This window comes from Pogona vitticeps, chromosome 4, assembly GCF_051106095.1.
Source record: "Pogona vitticeps strain Pit_001003342236 chromosome 4, PviZW2.1, whole genome shotgun sequence".
Taxonomy (NCBI): Eukaryota; Metazoa; Chordata; class Lepidosauria; order Squamata; family Agamidae; genus Pogona; species Pogona vitticeps.
This window is the reverse complement of record NC_135786.1, coordinates 73,805,006-73,828,017: the sequence shown is the minus strand read 5'-3', so window position 1 is coordinate 73,828,017 and position 23,012 is coordinate 73,805,006. Positions and strand designations below refer to the sequence as shown.

Below are 23,012 nucleotides of genomic sequence, written 5' to 3'. Positions count from 1 at the left end.
ATCCTCTCTGCAAAGCTGGGGAAAGTTACTCTTTTGGATTGCAACTCATGAATGCCCTCCATCATCATGGACAGTGGCCAAACTGGCACTGGAACTCTAGGAGATGTGATCCAAACTAACTTTTCCAAGATTTGTCCATGGGTGCATTTTCTGACTGCATTCTTCTGAAAAGGAGGAAAATTAAACAAGGAGAGTCACCCTTCTACTTTGGTACAACTTCTCTAGAGCAATGTCTGAGCAATTAGCACTCTGAGCTGAAGGACAAAGTGACTTTGACAAAGTTAAGCCCATGGGCTACCGAATGACATGTGCAGTGTCGGGAGATTTTTGGTGTTTGCCTGAAACTGACAGCGATTCAATATAGGAGGATGTATAGTTGCAGATTGGCATGTGTGATTATCTTCACTTTGTTGGCACTATAATAGGCTGTCTTTTAACCTAATTTAAAGAGCTGGCCATGCTAAGATGAAATCCCCGCCCTTTGGAACATCAAGTTGGAATCAAGATTGCCCTGACACATGAAGGCCAGCATGCAAACTCAATCCTACCTGCTTTGTAAATATGAACAACCTAAGCCTTTGCTTGCCCTTGGAGTGCAATTTTTAAAGGGTAGAATTTGCACATTTTGACCTGGGTTTATGAAATTCAAGAGTTGCTTTGCTTCTCCTTCTCCTTGGTGTAGCAGTAAGGCAGAGAGTTAATTACAAGTTCAAGATAATGCAGAACATGGAGTTTTGTGTTTTTTTTTTATGTCTTACCCAATAACTGTAATGGGATTTGATGTAAAAAGTACATACATGACTTCTAAAACTATATATATACACATATACTACAAAATATTATTCAGATGTTCATTTACAACTTTGGATCCTGTTAGGTTTGCCATGGATGTAGTATGTCTTGATTTCAGAGAATGATGGATTTGTGCATGCCTAGTATAGGAATTTAATTCTGCCTTGAACAAAAAAAATGTAATGATATAGAACATACATACTGTACAGTATAGCCATTTCTTCTACTGCCACTGTGAGAGACGGGAAAGTGGCTTCTTCATCTTTAGTTGATTTAAGATAAAAATACCGTTGCCTCCATCTTTTGGTTTTTGATAAGTTTTTCTTACTGTCACTAACATCAATCATCATATCCTAATTTGCCATGCATTCTCATTATCTAACTTTCACTAGCTGTGTTTATGTCATTCTAAGCCATTGTTTAAGTTGGACATGAAGTGTTTATTTAGCCATATACTGCTGTCCTGCAGATGACCAAGCCAGCCATGGTTATTTTTCCAATTAGTTGTCTGTCTCCTTCTCTCCTGCTCTGTCCATCAGCATCTGTTTCAGTTGAGGGACAAATGAGAGAGAATCTGCATTTCTGCTTTTGGGTATAACAACAAACCAGAGTTCATAAGACAGCAATAAACCATGGCTTCAACTGCTGGTTTACAGCTAGCTAACAAGTTTGCATCAGCTTGGACTATTTGAAGAGAAATGGGTGGGCTACAATTGTCTTGATGCATAATCTCTCCTCTGGACAAAAAGCTAGATTTATTACAGAATATGGAGAAATATATTGGTTTCCCAAAGGTATCAGACAAGGGTGTATTTAATCTCCCAGTCTGTTCAGTCTGTATGCAGAACGTATCATACTGAAAACTGGACTGCATTGAGACGAAGGTGAAGTGAAAATCTGTGGAAGAAACATTTATAATTTAAGATATGCAGATGATGCCATATTACTGGCAGAAAGCAGTGATGACCTGAAATGGCTCCTGGCGAAGGTGAAAGTGCAAGAAGCAGGCCCATTCTTGAATATTAAGAGCAGTAAAATCACGTCAACAGAAGAATTACATAACTTTGATGTCAACACTGAAGAAATCAAAATTCTTACAGATTTTTTTATATCTTTGTTCATTCATGAATCCAAATGGAGATTGCAGCTAAGAAATCAAAAGAAGACTGAGGCTTGGAAGGGAAGTTATGGAAAAACTTGAAAAGATCACCAGGTGTAAGGATGTGTCAGTGTAGACCAAGGCCAAGATTGTCAACACAATTACTATGTATGGATGTGAAAGCTGGACAGTGAAGAATGCTAACAAGGAAAAATTATTCGTACAGAGCTGGAGGAGAGCTTTGCAAATATTCTGGATAGCTAAAAAGATGAAAAAGTGGGTCCTACATCAAATCAGCCCTGAATTCCCTTAGAGGCAAAACTGACAAAACTGACAGGGATGTTGGCAAGTATTCTCGAAGGCTTTCATGGCCGGGATCTGATGGGTGTTGTGGGTTTTTTGGGCTCTTTGGCCGTGTTCTGAAGGTTGTTCTTCCTGACATTTCGCCAGTCTCTGTGGCCGGCATCTTCAGAGGAGTTCCTACTCCTGTCCTCTGAAGATGCCAGCCACAGAGACTGGCAAAATGTTAGGAAGAACAACCTTCAGAACACGACCAAAGAGCCCGAAAAACCCACAACAACCATGTTGGCAAGTCTTTGGGTCCGAACCCAAGTCCGAGTCTTTGGTACCAAGTTCCAAACCGCAAGTCCAAGTACCTACTGAAAACAACCTTATTTCCCCAGGAAAAAAAGGGAGAAGTGAGTGGGTTCTGCAACTCGAGACCCCATCCCTGAAACCTGGGTCTTTTGTATTTTGGGCACATCATGAGACAACAAGACTCTGGAAAGACAATATTGCTAGGAAATGCCAGCGGGAAAAGCGAAACAACAAATATGAGATGTATTGACTCCATAAAGGAAACTACTACAGTCTTGAGTCTGCAAGAGCTGAACAGGGCTGTTAGTGATAAGACATTTCAGAGGTGACTCATTCAAAGAGTTGCCATAAACTGAAGGTGAGTTGGTGGCACATTAAGACAAAGCAAACACATCTCTCTGTGTTAGCTAGGGTCACTATTATCTGCAACTCAGCCGCTGGCTAGTACACTTACACTTATTTTCTGTTTGATCCATTTTTCAGAAGTGGGGGGAGTTTTCTAAACCTCACAAGGATGACTCTCTAAAAGAGAAGGCAGGCAGGCAGGTTTTTTTTAACGGAGTAGAGCGTTTGCTTGACAAAACATTAACAGAAAACACACATCCTTGCAGGATGGGAATTGTGTTTCTCTTTATGCTCCTGTACAGTTCTTTGGGGAGCAAAAACTCTTGGCCGCCAATGCTCTACAACATGTGTCATGCAGCATATGGTCTCTTGTCCCATTTCAGTGCCAGCAAACTGAATCACAGCCAGTGTAAATGAAACAGTGCATCAGCCAGACCATTAACCTTTGCTCGTACATACTCAACTCTGAAGTGGATATTATTTATCAAGCAGTATGCAGGGAAGCATCCTTAGCAGGCCTGATTAATATTTCCAGTGCCAGCTACACCAAAGAGATGAGCAGCGTCATATATAACACACAAAAAGTGTTTTCAACAACTTAAGCCTGAAACCTGTATGTCTGAAATCATAAATAAAACTATCTAAGCAATGTCAAAAGCAATCCTGGATTAGGTTTACAAGGCTTTATTCCAAATTATGTCTAAGGGAAGGCCCTCTGCTTGATTCCCATCCCCCCCCCATATATGCATATAAACATATAAACTGCAGCTGTGGCATATTGTATGCTATGGTCAACCATGAATGATAAAGAATTTTGTGTTGTCAAAGTGCTCCATTGGCACCAACAATAAGCTAAATTCATCAGACTAAAACAACAATGATGCATATTGCACTTAGAGCGGCTGACTGATATATTACCATGGAAAAGCTGCTGCAAACATCTCACATCTCCATTCAGAGACTGTATGATGTAGCACCATGCACCCCATCGATGTTAATGATACCCCGCCCTGGTAGAAGGACTCTGTATGCTGTACAGATGGTCCGTAGTAAGTGAGAGAAGGGAGAGGAGAGGATTGGCTAAAGATCTGGATTAGCCTAAGATATCCCCTTGCATGCAGTAACATGACCACACACACACACACACACACACAGAGAGAGAGAGAGAGAGAGAGAGAGAGAGAGAGAGAGAAAGAGAGTGAAACTATTTGCATGGCAACCAAAGGCTCATCTGGCAATCAGCAGGGTCAGTGCACACCATGGGGAGCCGTAAGAGTCATGCAATCCAATTCCCTTCCAGTACAAGAATCCACAGTCGACACAAACCTAACAGATGGCCAACCAAACTCTGTTTAAAAATTGCCAGTGAAGAAGATACATCCATCTTCTGATGTTGTCCAGCCCGCTGTGTTGTTTCAACACATGACAAGATTCAAGTAAATTCCTCCGCAAGCAAAAATGTAATGTGGCATATACATGGACAAGATATAAGCCTTACGGAGGTGTTCGAATTCCTCATGTGACATGGGAAACCAGGGGCCTGTTTTTCTCCCTTCATTGCAAACATCCTGATTGCCTTCAATATGGTCTTTCCAAAGAATTAAAATACTGAGTGCTCCAGACGTTTTACCTCCACCTCATTAAATGAACCAGGTGTTTGCTATACTTTAAAAAAATTATAACTGAGGACAGAAATACCTGACATTGTGCAAGTAAAGTATTCCTTTACCTGAATATCATCAGCTATCACATACATAATGTGTAGGCCTGTTTAGCCAACTCAGTATTGCATATGGCAGGAATGGACAAAGTGGATGATTCCAGATGTTCCTGGTCTTTGTCCTTTCCATCAGCCCAAGCCAAAGCAACTCATGGTGAGACATGCTGGGAGTTGTAGTCAAACAAAGACTGGAGGACCAGACTCTGCTGTCACCTGGTCTTTAACAACCACCAGCCACTTTCCCACATCTCAGGAGAAGGGCTTTGCTGCTCTACTGATTGATGTCTGTTGAATGAACAAACCAGAAACGGACACTGGAAACAGTAGTCTATTTGAGACATGGCCCCTTCCTAATTGCACAAGAGGCTTATGGTTTGTGACTTTTACATTAACAAAAATAAGAGGAGTTGGATTGGAAAACCATGGACATTCTAGTGTTTAGCAGGTACTCTTTGCCTTCATTCCCTAGTTTCCTTGTTTTTCCCCCAGCAAAGGCTCTTTTTCCTTGTTTTCCATTCCAGATTTTTTTCCCCAGTTGAATTCGGCATCATGGCAGAGCTCAGAGTTTCTGAAATAAGTCTTAGTCATCCCTTCTAGACTTTGTCCGTGTGAGAACAAAACAAAACAACAACCCCCGAACCATGTTCTCCCATTGTCGTTCAACATCTGTTTGTACCGTCCCTCAGATAGTCAACCCTGTGGAGTTGGAACTCTGAGTTTTCTTCCTTACGTATTGGTCCCAAATACTGCCTTGCCATTTCCCTGGAATCCCCTGCCTCTTCAATGTGGAAGGCACAAACTCTCCCACCTGTCTCTGTCATTCTGTCATTGTCACAAGGAAGAGAATATTCTTCCAACACAGGGTCAAGAGTGGCACATCAAACAATGCTTCCTTTCTATAAACATCTATGGTAAAATAAATCATATGCATTTCAAGCTTAGTTCTTATTACTTTTCTGCAGCTACTTTGAGCTACCGCAGTACATGTGTCATGTACATGTGGTTTCCCCCAATACCCTTATGCTTCTAATGTTGGTACTGAAACATGTTAACGTAAACACATGTGGTTGAGTTGTGTGGAAACAGAAGAAACAGTGCATAACAACGGTAGAAGAAAATGTTCTGATATTTGTTTCAGGTGGCCTACCTATTGCAAAGGCTGTTAATGGAAGATCCTGTTTGTCTTTTGTATTTTCTTTATGTTAGCTCTTGTTTCCTTTTCAGTTACACATTTAAATGTGTCATGATACTTATGTTCAGTATTTTTCACACCTCCTTCCTACTCTTGGGTTTAATTAGTGTGTTTTTCTCTCTCTCTTTTTTTTTTACTAGCCTATTGACTTAGATCCAGATAGCACACTTATTCCTTTTAAAATAAACTGTATCATTTAGAAAAAGAATTGGGGAAGAAAGAAAAGTTCTGGGGGAAAATTGGTAAAGAGAAACTGAGGAGAAACTGATGAAACCGGAAGATCATGTTTATTATTCAGTGGAAAGACTTTTATTTTGACTTTTTATCTTACTGGATACCTGGTTTATACACAGATAGGCTAGCTTACTGCCTTGGGCTGTCCTTGTAAGTGCACTTGTTTACTATGCAACAAAACCCATGACATGGACTATGACAAGTCTACTTTTACAAGAGAAAATTATACTCAGCCTACTGTGGGATAGTGAATTCACTAGACACAAGGAATACAATATTGTCACATTTTTGTCAAGCTGAGATCTATTTTTATAACCTTAAAGGCCTGCCAATACTGTATTGCCATTGCAGTACAGTATTGAAATACAAATGCTACAGTATGCAGGTTTTCAGGAAAGCAGAAGAACCATCTATCAATTCATGTGGGGTGAGCTAAGCCACTAACATAGGTGGCTATAGAGAAGATTAGCCAGATTCATGGAATTAGGTAGACTCATAGAAGACTAGTTATGCCATGGCTACTTGCCATGTAGGATCTATGCCACTTGTTACCTGGAAACAACAGCAGGAAGCCTTTTGATTGACACTGTTCTTTGTATCAAATTCTGTCCCTTGTACTTGCCACAGCATACATTTAGACTCAATACCCAACTTACAGATCGAACAGCATTATCAGTCATTCATGATTTTTACCCATAACAATCACTCTGCCTATATTCTAATGAACTTCTAAAAATGATGGATTTTGTCCATAAGTGTCTATCACATTCTGAGCTGAGATCTCAAAGACAGCTTCCTCCCCAAACACTTTGTATTTTTTAAAAAAAATCAAATTATGTAAATAGCATTTAAAATGACAAAACTGCTGGATCAAAAATCAGCAGTAATAATTGCTGAATTTTTTTTTTGAAGGGATTCCATTCCCAGTGACAACAATAACTCAGAGTTCTACATTTACACCCTGTGTTTCCATATGTTGCGATTCTTCTACACAAGTCCATGATGAGAACCGAAATCAGTGTCATCAGGAGCCAGGGGGAAGACAGCACAAGGTTTCGATTTGTAAATATCACTGGATCACTCTGAAGTAGTCTCATTGCAGGCTTTGCCTCAAGCTTTATTTGAAGGGCTAATTCTGTTCCATTTCTCTCAATTTTCAGCTATTTAGCATAATTAATTTGACCTGTCCAGTGATAAGAAAGCTTATTTCTTTATTGTTCCAGCAATCTGATTTATTTGGCCCTTATTTACTAACTAGCAGAGATAATCCAGCTTCACAACGGCTAGATGAATTCATTCTTCCACCTATTGCATTTCTCTGTCTGCTTTCTCTACTCTCTATTGTTTCTTTCTTGCAGGTCCTTTCTTCACATCAACTCCAGTTCTCATCCATCTTTTTCTCCATGTTACCAAGCAAAGCATTTTCTCTCCTTTAATTCTTCAAACATTCTGGATGGCCTGAAAAGGGAAGTACCACATGCAGCTACCTACAGGTCCTGTAAAGATATTAACAGATAAGGTCTGCCTGCAGCTATCTCTCTAGAGAAGATTCTTATTTCTCTTCTTCCCCCATCACTTGTTTTCATTCTCACTGGTCTTTTGCCAGTCTGATGCATTTTCATCTGCTCACTCTCTTCCCTGTATCCTTACCAACCAGAACTTTAACTTCCTTCCTTCCTCATTCCACACTCCCATCTTTTTTAACTTCTGGAAGAGTTTGTAGACCTTGCAGAGGGAAGCACCTCATGGAGATGACTAGAGACCCTATGGATAAATCAACAGCCTTATCCTGTTCCCTTCCTTTGAATTTAAAGAAGGCTAGAGACATCTGCAGTCTAGGGCCTAGAGATGGCACTGCAGTCACAGACAGGTTTTAGTTAACCAAAATTAATCCACTGTTAAAAAAACAAAAACAAAATGCACACCCATGTGGTCATCTTACTATCCATGGCAATTTACAGTATCAAATAATAATTAATGTGCATGTAAAAGTGCAGTCTTCGACCATGAAACATGTACATCTGCTGAATCATAAGACATACCAGCCATCTTCCTCATCTTATGGAATGTGTGTTTCAGAAAATGTCATCTGCTCCATCAGTGTTGTGGTTTTCTCTCCAGCTCTTTCATTTTGAGGGGTCACAGGAAATATCAGAAAATTACTTATATATTTCAGGTGTCACCACCAAATTTCATCATTCATCAAAGCAAATTGTCAATCGTTCAATATTATATGGACATAATCTTGTGCTGTCAAATCAAATCTTATTTAGGGCAACCCTTTCCAGGGTATTCCAGGCAGAGAGTACTCAGAAGTGCCTTACTACTCTCTTCTTCTTCTCCGGGGTTGACCTGGGACTATCTAGCTTTCCCAAGGCTACACAGGCTCTTTTGGGATGCACAGTGGGAGTTGAACTCTCAACCTCTGGCTGTGCAGTCAAATAACTAGCACAATGAACTATCTAGTCAGCTTGTAATTTCTGATATCCTTGGGTGTGTCCTGACTGTCCAGAAGCCTCCGCCACACTTTTATCCTTCTTTCCACTCTCAACGGAGAAATGTCATTCCTGAACGGTGCCTATGGAGTGTGGAGTTGTTTGGGAGACTGCATTTTCAGCATTATGTAATGGTTTGGGTCATAAATAGGGTTAGTGTTAAATACTGTGGTAAAATAAAATTAGAAGGTTTATTGCCCACAAAGTTAATCAAGCAGTCAGTAGGCACCACTTAAACGAGAACTAATTTGTTTAAGCCAATGGTAATTGTGCCAGGCTCACAAGATTCCTGAAAAGGTGTTAAAAACACTTTCTCCCACACATATTAAATCAAAAGCTACATAGCACAGTAAAATGCGCCACAAGGTGTTCATGGAACAGGTACTATTATTATCTAATCTAAGCACTTAGTCCTGATAACTGCATGCAAATCATCATACTCTGCATTCACACTGGTTTTTTTACTTGGAATTAGTAAATATGTCTACTGAATATATAGAATACACAACCAAGTTTCCAGTGATAGTTTCTTCCCACATTTGCTATAAGTGAGCAGGCTATGGAAAGTAAAAGATTTAATTATGCCTTCCCTCTTCTCCTTTTGATGTTATATTAACAGTAAGTTTTAATCATTTAGGGGGAAATGAGAGTATCCAATGCCTCAAAGTTTTCTCTGTGTAATATAAAATGCTTATTTGTTGTCCTGCATTCAGACATATCTACCTTTTTTAAAAAACAAAGATTCAAGGTGGCTTATAACTGTTCTGAGACACTTCAGAATAATTAGTACAACAATAAAAGTAACAGTAACCATATAAGAGCGGTTTAGAAGAAATTAAAAAAAAACAAGGAGATAAAACCATCAAACTGTTTTAAAAGTAAGTGAAATAAAAAAGATTTTAGCAGCATGGACACCACTGCTATTTCTCATCCCTCCAACAACCCGGCTTCTGAAAATGCTATTATGTGTAAGCGGGCCTCTAGGTTTGAAGACATTGTGCAGGAAACATCAAACAGGAAGACTCTATAGGTCTCTTTTGCTGAGAGCCAACACTGTTTGCAGCATTTTATTTATTTATTTATTTATTTATTTATTTATTGGACTTATATACCGCCCCATAGCACTACAAGCACTCTCCGGGCGGTTTACAATTTAATTATACAGGCTACACATTACCCCCCCCCCAGCAAGCTGGGTACTCATTTTACCGACTTCGGAAGGATGGAAGGCTGAGTCAACTGTGAGCCGCTACCTGGGATTGAACCCCAGGTCGTGAGCACAGTTTTGGCTGCAGTACAGCGGTTTAACCACTGCACCACGAGGTTCGATTGTAGTGTCATGCTCAGACCCAGGTGACTTAGGTTCAAATCCCCCACTAAGCCATGGATACTGAAATATCTAACACACATTAGGAACCGTATTAGAGTTACCATATGTGAAATCAACTTGGTGGCACAAAGCACAGATACGAACCAACAAAAAGAAACAAACAAACAAACAAAAAGGAGGAGGGGGAAAAACAAAAAAACGAGAAATAAGCAATAATGCAAATTGTTATATGGGTTCTGCTGCATTTTGTACCTGCTGAAGTTTCTGGATGCTTTTCAGAGTCATTGCCATATGGAGGACACTACAGTAAACCACTCGGGATGTGACCAAATTATGTGTGAGAATTGTCTGATCTCAATTGAGGAAGCAATGTAGGTGGTATTTTAGCTGAAAAAAAAAATACAAAAGTAGCCATAGCTATAACCTGCACATCCAGAAAAATCAGGTCTAAAAGCAGACAACAGCATAACCACATCTAAAAGGCTGTCTCCACTCAGAGTTCATCTCATCTTCTGGACCAACACCACCAGAGCCTTTTCTGGAATTAGCCCCAGCTACTGTGTTTCCCTGAAAATAAGCCAGGGTCTTATGTTAAATTTTGCTCCAGAAATGCATTAGGGAATTTTGTTTTTTCATTTACAACAAGCTACATTTATTCAAATACTTATTCAAATATTTATTCAAATGATCATATTATTATTGTTGTTGTAGATTTTAATTGTTGTTTTTATTTGTTTGTCTACAATATATTGTGAGCCGCCCTGAATAGACTCCTGTCTAGAAGGGCAGGATATAAATAAATAAATAAATAAATAAATAAATAAATAAATAAATAAATAAATAAATAAATAAATAAATAAATAAATAAATAAATAAATAAATAAACAGTAATGTCATCTTCTGGTTGCTGCACAATTGTGGAGGGTGGAGTTTCACTTAACTGGGGCTTATTTTGGGGGTAGGGCTTATATTATGAGCATCCTGAAAAATCATACTAGGGTTTATTTTCAGGTTAGTCCTTATTTTGGGGGAAACAGGGTATTTGCCCACATAAAGTGCACTACTGTCACAGGTACTGGATTAAAACTTCCTCTGTTTCATCAGAATCAGATTCAAATTGCAGAGAGGTCTTATTCAGATGTTCAATAAAATAATTGATCCTAACTTGTAAAGAGAGGAAGAAAGTCAGCCCCACCTCACCTTAGTTCTTGAATTTGGAGAGCTAAATCTGAAAAGGAAGATAGTCCATGAGTAAATTCCATGTGACCACGGGCCTGATTGACCTTAGAGATAGCAGAATTCTATTTAGAGGGCAAATCACATTCCCTGAAACCTCAAGGAATATAATCTGCAATGTGGAGTTGATTTCTTTTCCTTTGGATTTTTTTTTTTGTGGCAAGATATTGAAGGATGTGTACAGTCCTCCAGCATTGGGGGCAGGGGGCATTGTTATGTGGGAAATGAAGTTGTTAGCGGTGAGGGTACTTTTGAGCAACTGAGGGTTCACTGAAGTGCTTCTTGAGTCATGAGATTCAGGGGCTCACCTAAAGGACATCTTTTGAGGCTCAGCTGGGTCACAACTTCTTGGGACCAGAAGAGAAAAGACACTTGGAAAGGCTTCCTTGAGGTAGAATGGTCAGGGATGGGAGGTTGGTGCACTACTGGGCCTCAGGTCTGGAGGCTTACACTTATATGGCGAGAGTATCATGGTGGACCCCTGCTCCTAGACTATTGGGAGGCCTCACTGCAGGACAGGAGAATTTTAATAGTTAAATGAATTTGTGCCCTTATTTCACCCTATCACTATGCCTTTTTCCTCTTTTTTTCCTGGCTGGGTCAGTCGGCTAAAACGCTCAGCATTTGGCTTCTTCATAAGAGTGGTTTCTCATGGCAAATATTACTCTTCCCAGTTGTTTATACTGTTAAATGAAATAAGCAAAGCATACTCAACAAAACACCCGAATGGAGAATGTGGCATTAAATTTATAGAGGAAGGGAAGAAATGGCATCGCTGCCTTAAGGGGAATCTGAGGCTGACAGTAGGAACGGAACATCATGTTCAGATTATGGTATTTAAATATAATGGCTGATTCTGTTAATCTGTGCCAGGATGGCAGCCTCCTATTCTGTTCATAGAAGCTTCTCCTGTGATCCAGGGAGTTATTGTGAATTTAGTGCGGTCTCCTGAAGAATAAAGTTCAGTTCCAGGTCTTAATAGCTACTGTAATTTTGCAAGCCAATTATGTTGCAGCCAAGAGTTCAAATAAAGTTCTAGGGATCTAAAGGATGAAGCTATCTATATTAAAGTGTTTCTGCTTTGAGTATATAGATAGGTCAAGAGACAGCATATGAGTTGGTCTTATTATTTTTATGATCCAGCTGCTCGTAGAGAAGCCCCTTGTGTCTCATGATTTCAGTGTGTAATGGAAGCCTGCTCAATAAGAAAAGTGCAAAGCGCTTCAGCAAAAAGGAAAAAAGAAAGAAAGGAAAAGGAAAAGAAACCACCCCCCTTCCCTCTTTTGATGAATTCCTTTGATCTTTATAATACATGTGCACATGGATGTCTTAAGCATACTAACCCAGAGTGCTGTCCTCTGAAGATGCCAATGGCCACAGAGACTGGCGAAACGTTAGGAAGAACAACCTTCAGAACACGGCCAAAGAGCCCGAAAAACCCACAACAACCATACTAACCCACTTTATCTTACCTATAGTTTCTCAATGTTAATTTCTCATGCTTGCTTTCAAGCCACACAATCATCAGACCTGTCACCCAATTTACTAATTTCAAGAATTCTGCATAATCTCGGTGGCACTCTTTTCTTATTGATATCACCCTGCTAATTTGGGGCCAAATTCAACTGGATGCGCCAAGTAGTGTGAAATCTTTCCTCCCTCCTTCTTCCCCTTTGCAGCTTTCTGTGACATTGGAAAGCTTCGTCAGAGAGCCCCCAGATGGTTTTTGGGGTGCAATAGGATGGGGCTGCAGCAGATGGAAGGTCTCCCTCTCTCACTGTCCGAAGCATTGCCCATTGCTTTCATGTCACTAGTCAATCCTATATCCACAACAGAGGAAAGCGACTCTGGAAGGTCTGTAGATTTCTGACCATGAATATACCAAAAAGGGAGGGTCCGAGCAAAATCTTATCATTCCATCCTCTCATCAATATGGTTCACCCTTGAGATTTCACATATTCTTTATTTAATTATTATATTTGGGGTTATCCATATTAGAGAGGAGACCCTGAGCAAAACAATACCCTCATGCAAGTACCTGGAGGAATCAAAGGGAGATTGCTAGTTCTGTGCAGAAGCTCCCTGACTGAATTTGGACCTGGATCAAGGACATACATATCCGGATTGATCTGCCCTGTACCCTTTGGGAGACCTTACGGCCTGCTCCATCACTGGGACGAGGGGGTTGTTTTTACATTTCTTGATTTCCATTTTTTTTAAAAAAAGACAAAGACAAATCATGTTTGCAAATTGGGGGGGGGGGGAGCATACAGCTACAATCTAGGCATATGTGCCACCCTAATTGTGTGATCCATCCACTCAAACCCCATACAACATTCTTCCATAGTTAAAGCATACACTCAGTTCTAATAGTGCAATAATATTTCTGTAAAGTTCTGTAAACTCAGCCAAGTAAGAAAACAAAGACCATTCCAGTTTATAAAAAGCTATTTAAATGATGACAGCAACCTTTCTCATCATCCTACAGTTCTGCAAAAATGCCTGGAGCCAATCGGTGGTTACAATGTTCAGAGGAGATTTTGGGCTTTATTGGTGTGTGTCCAGCTGTCACTCATTTTCTTTGGTGCCAAAGTCTACTGTATAACTTTTGATTTCCCCTTTTCCCCAGTCCAAATAAAAATCCTGCAAATGCTGATTGGGACATGAAGGTTCTCCGGTAGTGGTGCTCTGCTTTAGGGTGAACAATATCTCCTTGCTCTGCCCCGGAGTCCCTCCTGAATCAAACAAATACTCCTGATACCATCTGTTTGTATGTGTTTCTCTGAAGACAGTACACATGCCTAGGGATTGCTCGACCAACGTTTTAGAGTAATGGTTGAAGCAGAGAGAGAGAGAAGGATTTTCAGCATGGAAATGAAATGTCGTGTTGAAAATTCATGCTTCTCAGGAATAATTGTGATGGAACATCTTCCTTTTCTACAAGTAAGTTCAGAAGTAAGTGAGAAATCTGTTACATCGGAAACATTAAGAAGTCCCTCCCAGACAGCCTCCATAAATACCACACAAATGCCTCCCAGCTTTGTCTTTTTGTACAACCAAAAGTGATTTGCTGTATTCTTATTAATTTCTATGTAGTCATGTATGCAGTCACCTAATCATCTCAATACAACTATATCATTTTATAGGCTATAGTGGAAATGACTATAGCAATGCCTCTTAGAGCCATCCCCACTCCCTCTAAACTTTACCAGACAATGTCTGGTTTAATTTATTTTTATGGCTGGTTCCTTAGCTTCTGGCAAGGCAAGTATTTAAAAAATGAACATATGTTGCATAAAACGACAATGCATTTAAATTAGGCAAGAGTTGCTTGGGTTTGACATGTGTTGCCAGCATTATTCTGCTTTTTGCAGAATTAAAAAATGTTTTATCCTATCTACCAGAAATATTAGTGAAAAAAATGAGGGGTCACATACAAATCTATCATGTATGCATCACAATGCACCTTCTCCCCATGGCATATGCAGCTCTAAAAGTATTGGGCAAAACCCAACCTAATTTGTATAGAACACATATCTGAGTTTTGAGCAAAAAGCAGTAAAAAACAACAAAAGAAAGAGTTCTGCAGACATATATTTTGCAAAGAGAAGAAGAAAAGATACAAAATTTGGACACAACTTAAGATAAACATATCTGAGAAAAAATATTTATTTATTTTTATTAAAATGTTTCTGTTACTTTGTGTTTATTTCAAATGATGCTTGGACCTAATAGTTGACCTGAGTTTAGTTAGGAATATAAGAAGCTACTTTATACTGAATTAGATAATTTGTCTATTTAGCTCAGTACTGTCTACATTGGCCTTTTACATCTTGATGCCCTCCAGATGTGTTTGATTCAGTTGATGAAGACCACATCTTGAGAGCTGGTTTATGCTGACCAGCAGTGGTTCTCTGGAGGTTTAGATGGGACTATTTCAACCCTTCATGGAAATGCCTGGATTCAACCTGGGAATTTTGTGTACGAAGAGCATGTTCCACCATTGAACTGTGGCATCATCAAGGTAAGTTGTATGGCGAAGCAATTACCTTACCTATTGAGCATGAATCATTGATGGTAATTTTCAATCTATTTCTTCCACCAAAATATAAAAATATAAATATTACTGGATAGCAGATACTGTATGGCAGTTGTAAAAGATATACAGCAAGTAAGATAAACTTTTATTTTGAATTTTTGTTTATGTTACTCTGAATTCATATCTAATAGATGTTAGCTATTCAGTATTATTCTTATTGAGTTGTAATGTTGGTAAGAATCAAGATATCAGAGGGTGCTAAGAATTTCTTGGATCAAGAAGGTAACCAATGAAGGAGCACTAATGTGAATGCATTGGTAGTCTCAAGAACATGTATTCATAGTCTCAAGAACAGACTATTGTAATGCTCTCAATGTGGGGCTACCCATGAAACTGATACAGAAACTTCAGGAGGTCCAGAATATGGTAGCTAGGCTTTTAGGTGGATTAAATAGATACCAGCATATTTCCCCCACTCTGGATGCCTTACATTGGCTACCTGTTTGTTTCAGTGCCAGCTTCAAGGTGATGATACTAACATATAAGGCCCTAAACAGTTTGGGGACACTATACCTGCCAGAATGCCTGCTCGCAATGAGTTCTGCCCACCCTACTTGTTCATCTCAGGTGGAGCAGTTGAGGAATCTGACCCGAAGAAAGGCCTGGAAGGAGAAGACATCAGGCGGTAGCACAGTGTTTGTGGAATCAGCTCCCACTTGTTATCTACCTGCCCCCTTCCCTGGCTATCTTTAAGAGATAATTAAAAACCTGATTATTTAGACAGACCTTTGAGAACATCTCACCAACAAAAAACAGAGAATTTACCAACCCTTAAGTTAGTGATCCTGCTACTTTGATCGGTTTTATTAATTGTTGTTTTTGTCAGTTGATTTGTTTATAACCTTCATGAGTGATTTATACTGTTCAGTGTGTGTTTATTTTTCTTTATCATTTTACTAACAGATTTATTTATGGTATGAATTGATGGACCTCGAGTTTTGAAAAGAGGCATTTGAATGTAAAAGAGCAGTAACATATTATCTGAAAGAACAGGAGCATATCTCTTGATGATCTGGCAGATGGCTAGAACAAAATGGGCCAATGTATGGAAGTACTGAAATACATCGAAGCAGCATGGCAGTCGAGAACAATCAGATTCAAGCTTGTATTGTTGAGATTTCTACACTGACAGTCAAACCTTATCACCTTGTGATTTTATGGGTGAGTCAGATGGCAGACTGAGAGCCAGAGAGTAGAACTTAAACCACAGATGGAACACAAGGAAAAGTATGGCAGCTCATAAAGATTGTTTCATTTGCAATATGCAATATTTAGAGTATTAAAATATTTTTAGATCACTAAGGGAAGACTTGAATTCCAAGTGTGGTATAGTGGATAGAGTGACAGATTAGGACTGTGGAGACCAAGGTTCAAATCCCCACTTGGCCACAGAAACTCACTGGAGGAGTGGAACTGGTAAAACCATCCTTAAATATCTCACTTTCCTTGAAAGCCCTATTAGGGTCACTACAAGTCGGTTCCTACTTGACAGCACATAACAACAACAACAACAAAAAGAAGAAGAAGACTTAAATGGCAGCAACATGATGAATGATGGAGTATTTGATTACTTGTCATTGACAGCAATACTGACAGCATTAAAATGGTTTGCTGAAATGAAACAGGAGTAGAAATAGGTGTGAATTTGGTGGGTCCCAAGCAAAACTTGGAAATAAGCAAGTAAGATAGGAAATCACGATTTTTGAGACAATGACTAATGGTACCAGCAATTACAAAATTATTTTTTAGTTATAGCTAGTAATACCTAAGTTAGGAAGTATTCAGTCATGCATCTTTAGTTTCAAAAGTTATTTTTATGGACATCTTAATCTATTTTTAGAGCCATTTTGACAGGAATGTTCCACGGATTGTGCCATGCCTTTATCAATCCTAAGTGGCAAGGGAAGTACATCTGTTTCTTTTTTAGAAGAGGTAGCTGTGTTAGTCTTTGCATGCATGTCAGGCAAAAACAAAAGAAAAATGAAAAATGAAAAAGCCCAAATGTTTTGGCACCTTAAAGGCTGTTATATTTTAATGTAAACTTTCATGGATCTTCTTCAGCCATTTCTTCAGACATATTAAAGAGCAGGCCGGGTAGGTGGGGCTCGTCAGCCATGTAAGGCAGCCCATCCAGGAGAAGGAAAACTCCAATTTCAAACCTCCACTGCCTTGTGGCTATATCCCCTCATGGAAAAGGCTTCAGGAGTTAACCTCGAGGCAAAATCCGGAGCTGGAGTCCCGAAGGCAGCATGTGTCGTTCTGCCAACTCCTGCGACATTGCTGGAACCAGTTGTATTGGCTCTTGCCTTTCCATTGGACCATTTCAGCAATGTGGAGAGGGGGGATCTGCTGCTTGGGTAACAGCCTATCCTCCATATTACCTTACCCGGGCTTCATGCTCTGCAGAGGACACTCCTCGATTCAGAGCATGTTACCATAGTCTCTCGAGACTGAAGGATACCTATGCTAATGCAATGGAATACAGAGATCACACTGTAAAACACAGTCTAAGAGGCAATGGTATATGGTTGCTTTCCATACATGCAATTGTTTGGTATTCAGTTCTTTTGAAGTCCAGTTCTATAAACATTCCAGCAAGAGACACAAAGCCAGGTGAGAGAGAGAGAGAGAGAGAGAGAGAGAGAGAGATTGAATGAATGAATGAATGAATGAATGAATGAATGAATGAATGAATGAATGAATGAATGGTTGTTGTTGTGAGTTTTTTGGGCTCTTTCGCCATGTTCTGAAGGTTGTGCTGTCCTCTGAAGATGCCGGCCACAGAGACTGGTGAAACGTTAGGAAGAACAACCTTCAGAACACAGCCAAAGAGCCCAAAAGACCCACAACAACCATTAGATCCCGGCCGTGAAAACCTTCGCGAATACAGAGAGAGAGAACTTTAAAGACCAATTGTAAGCAGTAGGATGGCTAAAGGAAACAACAGGAACAATGTGCATTAATATACAGAATGATAGACTATACTTTTGAACCTTATTTTGAAATATGGGTCTGGTAGTTGTGAAGAAAACTAACAGTAGACCACAACATAATTATTACATTTGGTCACGACTAAGGAAACCTTCCTTGACTGATTTTCAATCTGTTAATACTGGTGTCCTTTTCACAGGTATTTTTCTTTTCTTTTTAATCAATGTTTTGAAGGTGCCATGTGAGAGTTGACCATAACAAGGGATCACTGAGTATTTCCTGCCCTTTTTTAAAGGCAGTTGGCTGTGCCATTGCAAGGCATTAATAACACACCACAAGAGATAGGCAGAAACCTCTGGTTCAGCAGGTTGTGCCAGTTTGTTTTTCTACTGAATACCTGCTCGGCTCCTCTGGTGGGCACCCATTCAGAGTGCTGCCTTTCTGTGGGTGCCCACAGGAGGCGGCAGGGCTGGGAACCCCTGAACACCTGTGTGGCCAAAAAATAGACTGGCATGAACCATCATTTTGGCAATTTGTGCCCATCCCTACACACAAGGCAATCCATTGTTTGTGTGATCAGAGCGACAACAATCATGATGTAAACCTGGCTGGAAACAACTGACAGGAAATTCTAGAAGTTATTTCGATAAGGTAACAGTCTAATCCAAAATTAACCCAAAGCAGAACATGTCTCTGCAGGGAGAAAAGTAGATAGCCAATTAATGCCCGCAATCAGTTTTTGACCGTAAAATTATGCCTGTAGTTGAAGATTCAAATCTGTGAGCTTTCTAGGATTTAAAGAACACTTCAGTCTAATTGAAGATGGGCAACATACAAGAGTCTTTCCTGAAGCTTACAAATGATTGTAGAATTCTCTTTTATTAATTCATAATAAAACTAATAAAAATCACATTAAACACCATAATTCCTAAGATAAATTATTCCCCCTCAAAGCAAAACATTAGTTAAAAGAGTAAAACTACAACATCAAGAGATTAAAGAAAAAACAAAACAGCTGTAATCAGGTGTTTGGAGAATCAAAAGCATTTTTTTGGGGGGTAGCTTTTTTAGTTTGTAATCTCTTGTAGCAAAAACAACAAGGAGTTTTGTACAGACAAACATGTTCTATTTAGCACAAACTTTATTGGGCTGAAGCCTACTATCTATGGTGATGTCTGCATTACTCCATGTCTAGTAAAGAGGCCATGAGACTCTTGGTGGTTAAACAAAGCAAGGCGGACAAAGACTTGCTCTACATGCAGAAACTCCTGGGTTCAAATCCTGGCATTTGCAAGTATGGGGTGGCGAGGGAGAAAGTGACGATTTACTGATCTGTCACTTACTGTATGCATGCTCATGCACTTTTTTTCTGAGTGGAAGAAACTGCATCCTAATCTGCATTCTGTATAAAAACAGCTCTTGAGTAGGAAATACCGGACAGCAACTTTCAATCTGTAGAGAGGATATTGAGCTAGAGAAGAACAAATGAACTTAATTAGGGCAGTGCGTGCCAGATCTGACACATCAGAAGCGATCTAAATCAACCTGATATGGGCCAGATTAAAGCAGAATAGCCAGATTTTATTCTGAATTGAACCAAACTTGCAAATTAATCTGTGTCTGGTGCATGAAATCCTTTGGCCTTTTTCTTTCTTTTGGAAAAATAATATGAAAATGTTAAAGGTGCTTTGTATGCAAACTCCTGAATCTGTCTGTCTGGACTTTGTCAAGTTTACTGCCCTCTTTGCATTATAATCTGTCTCAAAATTCCATTTACGTCCATGCATTGTTGCCCCCCAAAAGTTACAGCTGTTTTGGTTTTTGAGTGCATTGACTTGATTTAAATTAAATTGGACATTAAATTAATTTGGATCTGGAGCACACATGGATATGCATGGAGCACAAAGTACTCCAGACTGAATCAGGATACATTTGGAAGCTCTGAATTAGCAGATCAGGAGATCTATGCACAGCTATAATCTGAACCCTTTGGAAGAAGCTTCCTGTGTCCTTAAAGGCAGAGCATGAGGACTGCCCCATCACACAATGCCATGCAAGAAAAGCAAAGGTGTAACCAAGGTGGGGATGACACTGAGCTTTGACCTAGAGGGTACAGGAAGAATGCAATCCCATTGGTAGATGCTGATGAAAGGTCGTGAACCTGTTCACTCCTAGTATATGTACTGTTCCTATCTGCCTAAAAGACCAAAAAGGCAGGCTCTGTGCAGAACAAACATGGCCATTGCAGGCTCATACCCAGGCATGCCTCAGCATTCCTCTGTCTTCTTCCCACATATGCTAATCTCATATGACCCAAGCTTACCCAATGGAGTAGGGGAGCCTCAGATACCAAAAAGACTAGTTATGCCTCTCAAGGAATCCTCATCCTGCTTCCCTACCAGTTGTATTTCTGAGATTTGTGGGACCAAGCAAAGTGTTTTCGCCAATGGCTTTTGCTGGGAGATGCCTTCTTATGGAACAAGGTTGAGGAAAAAGTAAACTATGCTGAATATTTTTTTTGTTTCAGGATAATTTAAGAAAACATGTTCCCATCTTTTATAAACAGCAAGGTTTCAAAAAATGCCTCACCATCACCAGTCTCTGAAACGCTTGCAAAAATTTCAGAGTAACAGAGGCAGTCATGCCTTACAGGAAAGGTTGTTAATAACTAGATTCAGCACAGCCACACTCCCCCAAGGGAAATGTTGAGCAATCTTGCAATGCTTCAGTTGCATTGCATAGTGTCTGGACACTCTAGGTTAAGTTGTTCCCTGTGATGTTATGCAACCAACCATAGCCATACAGCCTATAAAATAACTTGTGAAGTAAGCTTGCTTTAACCTTGGGATGCAGGTTGCTTAGGCACTCCCTACGAGTCTCATGTTAGCATGACCATGCAAGATGTTATTGTGCATTGCAAGAACATGAGAGCCCAGGAGGGGAGGAAGGCAGACACAGGCTAAGATAGACACAACAGAATGGAAATAGACACAATGTTATCGTTACAGCTGATTTATTGGTATAATATACTGCAGGTAAATTGGCCTGCCATCTGATGAATAAGCAGCAGTGGAGTGGCAACATAAAGGGCTCTTACAGAACTGCACCACTGGATGAATCCCTTCTGCCACTTAAATGAGGGGGCTGTCCTCTAGGCACTTAGCCAGGCTAGTGCCCCAAACCATTGCCCTCAGGCTCCTTTGAGAGAGCAAAGAAGCCTGCTCTGCTTCCCCCCAGAAAGAAATGTGATCTGATTAGGACTGCCAGGTAAGCAGCATCCCGTTCCCCATGATTTTAGGGCCCAAATTTTATGACCTAAAGGTGTGCCTTTATGATGTCATAAGGGGAGGGCCTTCAGCAACCATTGCAAAATGATGTTTGTGTCACACATGGACCATGTGGAGAAACAGTGATGAATTTAAAGACCAACAAATTAGTGCTACCATGTGTCTGCCTCTCACAGGCTGCTGAGAGATATTTTGGGCCGAGGGCTACAGCATACAGGGGAATGACAGAATCATAAAATTGTAGGGCTAGAAGGGATGCAAGGGTCATCAAGTGCAGAAAGTACTGTAGAGTTTACAAGAACTGAGCAGGGCTGTTGAGGACAGAACATCTTGAAGATCACTCATTCATAGGGTCACCATAAGTCAGAGGCAACCTGATGAAATGTAACAACAAAAGAAAGAAAGTGCATTATTAAAGGAAAAAGAATGCTTCTTTATAAACGAACTTTGGGCCAATGTATATTTGAATATAATTGAACCTGTGTTCCAAGCCTCCCATAGGAGTTGTGGGAGGCTTGGAACATAGGACAAAATGAGCTGTGGCGCTCGCCCTTGTGGTCCCTGTTTTATTTCGTCCTCACAAAGGCTCACACTCCTTCCTCCTCTTCACACTGCCACCAGATGTTATTTCTTTAACATCAATTAAGTACTGGACACTTATGCTGCCAAACACAATCAGTTTATTGAACCGGATGGGGTTAATAATCAGTTGGAGATTGCAGTATGAATCACAGGATGCGAATCACATATATTAAACAAGGTTTGGTTCATTCAACTCTTTTAACTCTCTCTATTTCTGACTCTCCTGATCCAGTTCCTAAGCCTCCGGCTCTCTAACCCTCTTCCAGCACCCCTTCTTCCTTTCCCCCCAAGACTCCCACAACTCTCCTCTGGCCCCACCTTCTGGTCTCTCCATTGGCTCTCCCATCAAGGTTCCGCCGTGATGGACAGGTGACATCTGGGCTATCCACTACATGAGCCATCTTGGTGAACAGGTCCACTATTACCAGAACACAGGTATACCCTTGTGATCATGGGATGAAGTCTAGGGATACTGTGTCCCAAGGGCCGGCTGGTATGGGTGATGGTTGTAGCAGCCCTGGAGGTTTGGTTGGTATGTCCTTGGCTCAACGACAAAGCTCGCAGGAATCAACGTAACGGGCGATATCAGCTCGAACCCGGGGCCACCAGAATTCCCATGTAAGTGCAGAGTTTTGTACCAACCAAAGTGTCCTGCAGGAGGAGAATCATGGGTCAAATAGAGCATGTTGGTTTGGAGGGGCCCTGGAGGAACGTACAGGCATCCACGGTGTAATAGGAGATCCTGGTGGTTAGTAAAGTCTCTGGCAGGGCTCTTTTGGAGTTCCTGCAAGTGTTGCTTGGCCCAAGGATCTTCAGCTTGGCTGGCTCAAATTTCTTCAGCCAGGGACGAGCGAGTTGTAGTGGCTGCAAAAACTGAAGGGAATAGGATAGGTGTAGTCGAAGACTCTTCAGAGGTTGGAACAGTGTTTGCGGGACAAGGCATCGGCTTTCTGATTCCGAGTATGCGGGGTGTAGGTAATGCAGAAGTCAAACTGAGAGAAGAAGAGACCCCACCGGATCTGATGTTGATTAAGGCATTGGGCTGTCTGCACGTTTTCCAGATTCCGGTGGTT

The 23,012-nt window shown here is 40.4% G+C and overlaps 1 long non-coding RNA gene across 1 annotated transcript; it reads right to left on the bottom strand.

Annotated features, from left to right (window-relative positions):
* Nucleotides 1-136: 136 nt before the first annotated feature.
* Nucleotides 137-19,753, bottom strand: LOC140706651 (uncharacterized). The gene is made up of 2 exons (XR_012086426.2): nt 8,022-19,753; nt 137-7,437 (listed from the first exon to the last, which is right to left on the bottom strand). It is a non-coding gene; the product is annotated as an uncharacterized LOC140706651 (long non-coding RNA).
* Nucleotides 19,754-23,012: the final 3,259 nt, after the last annotated feature.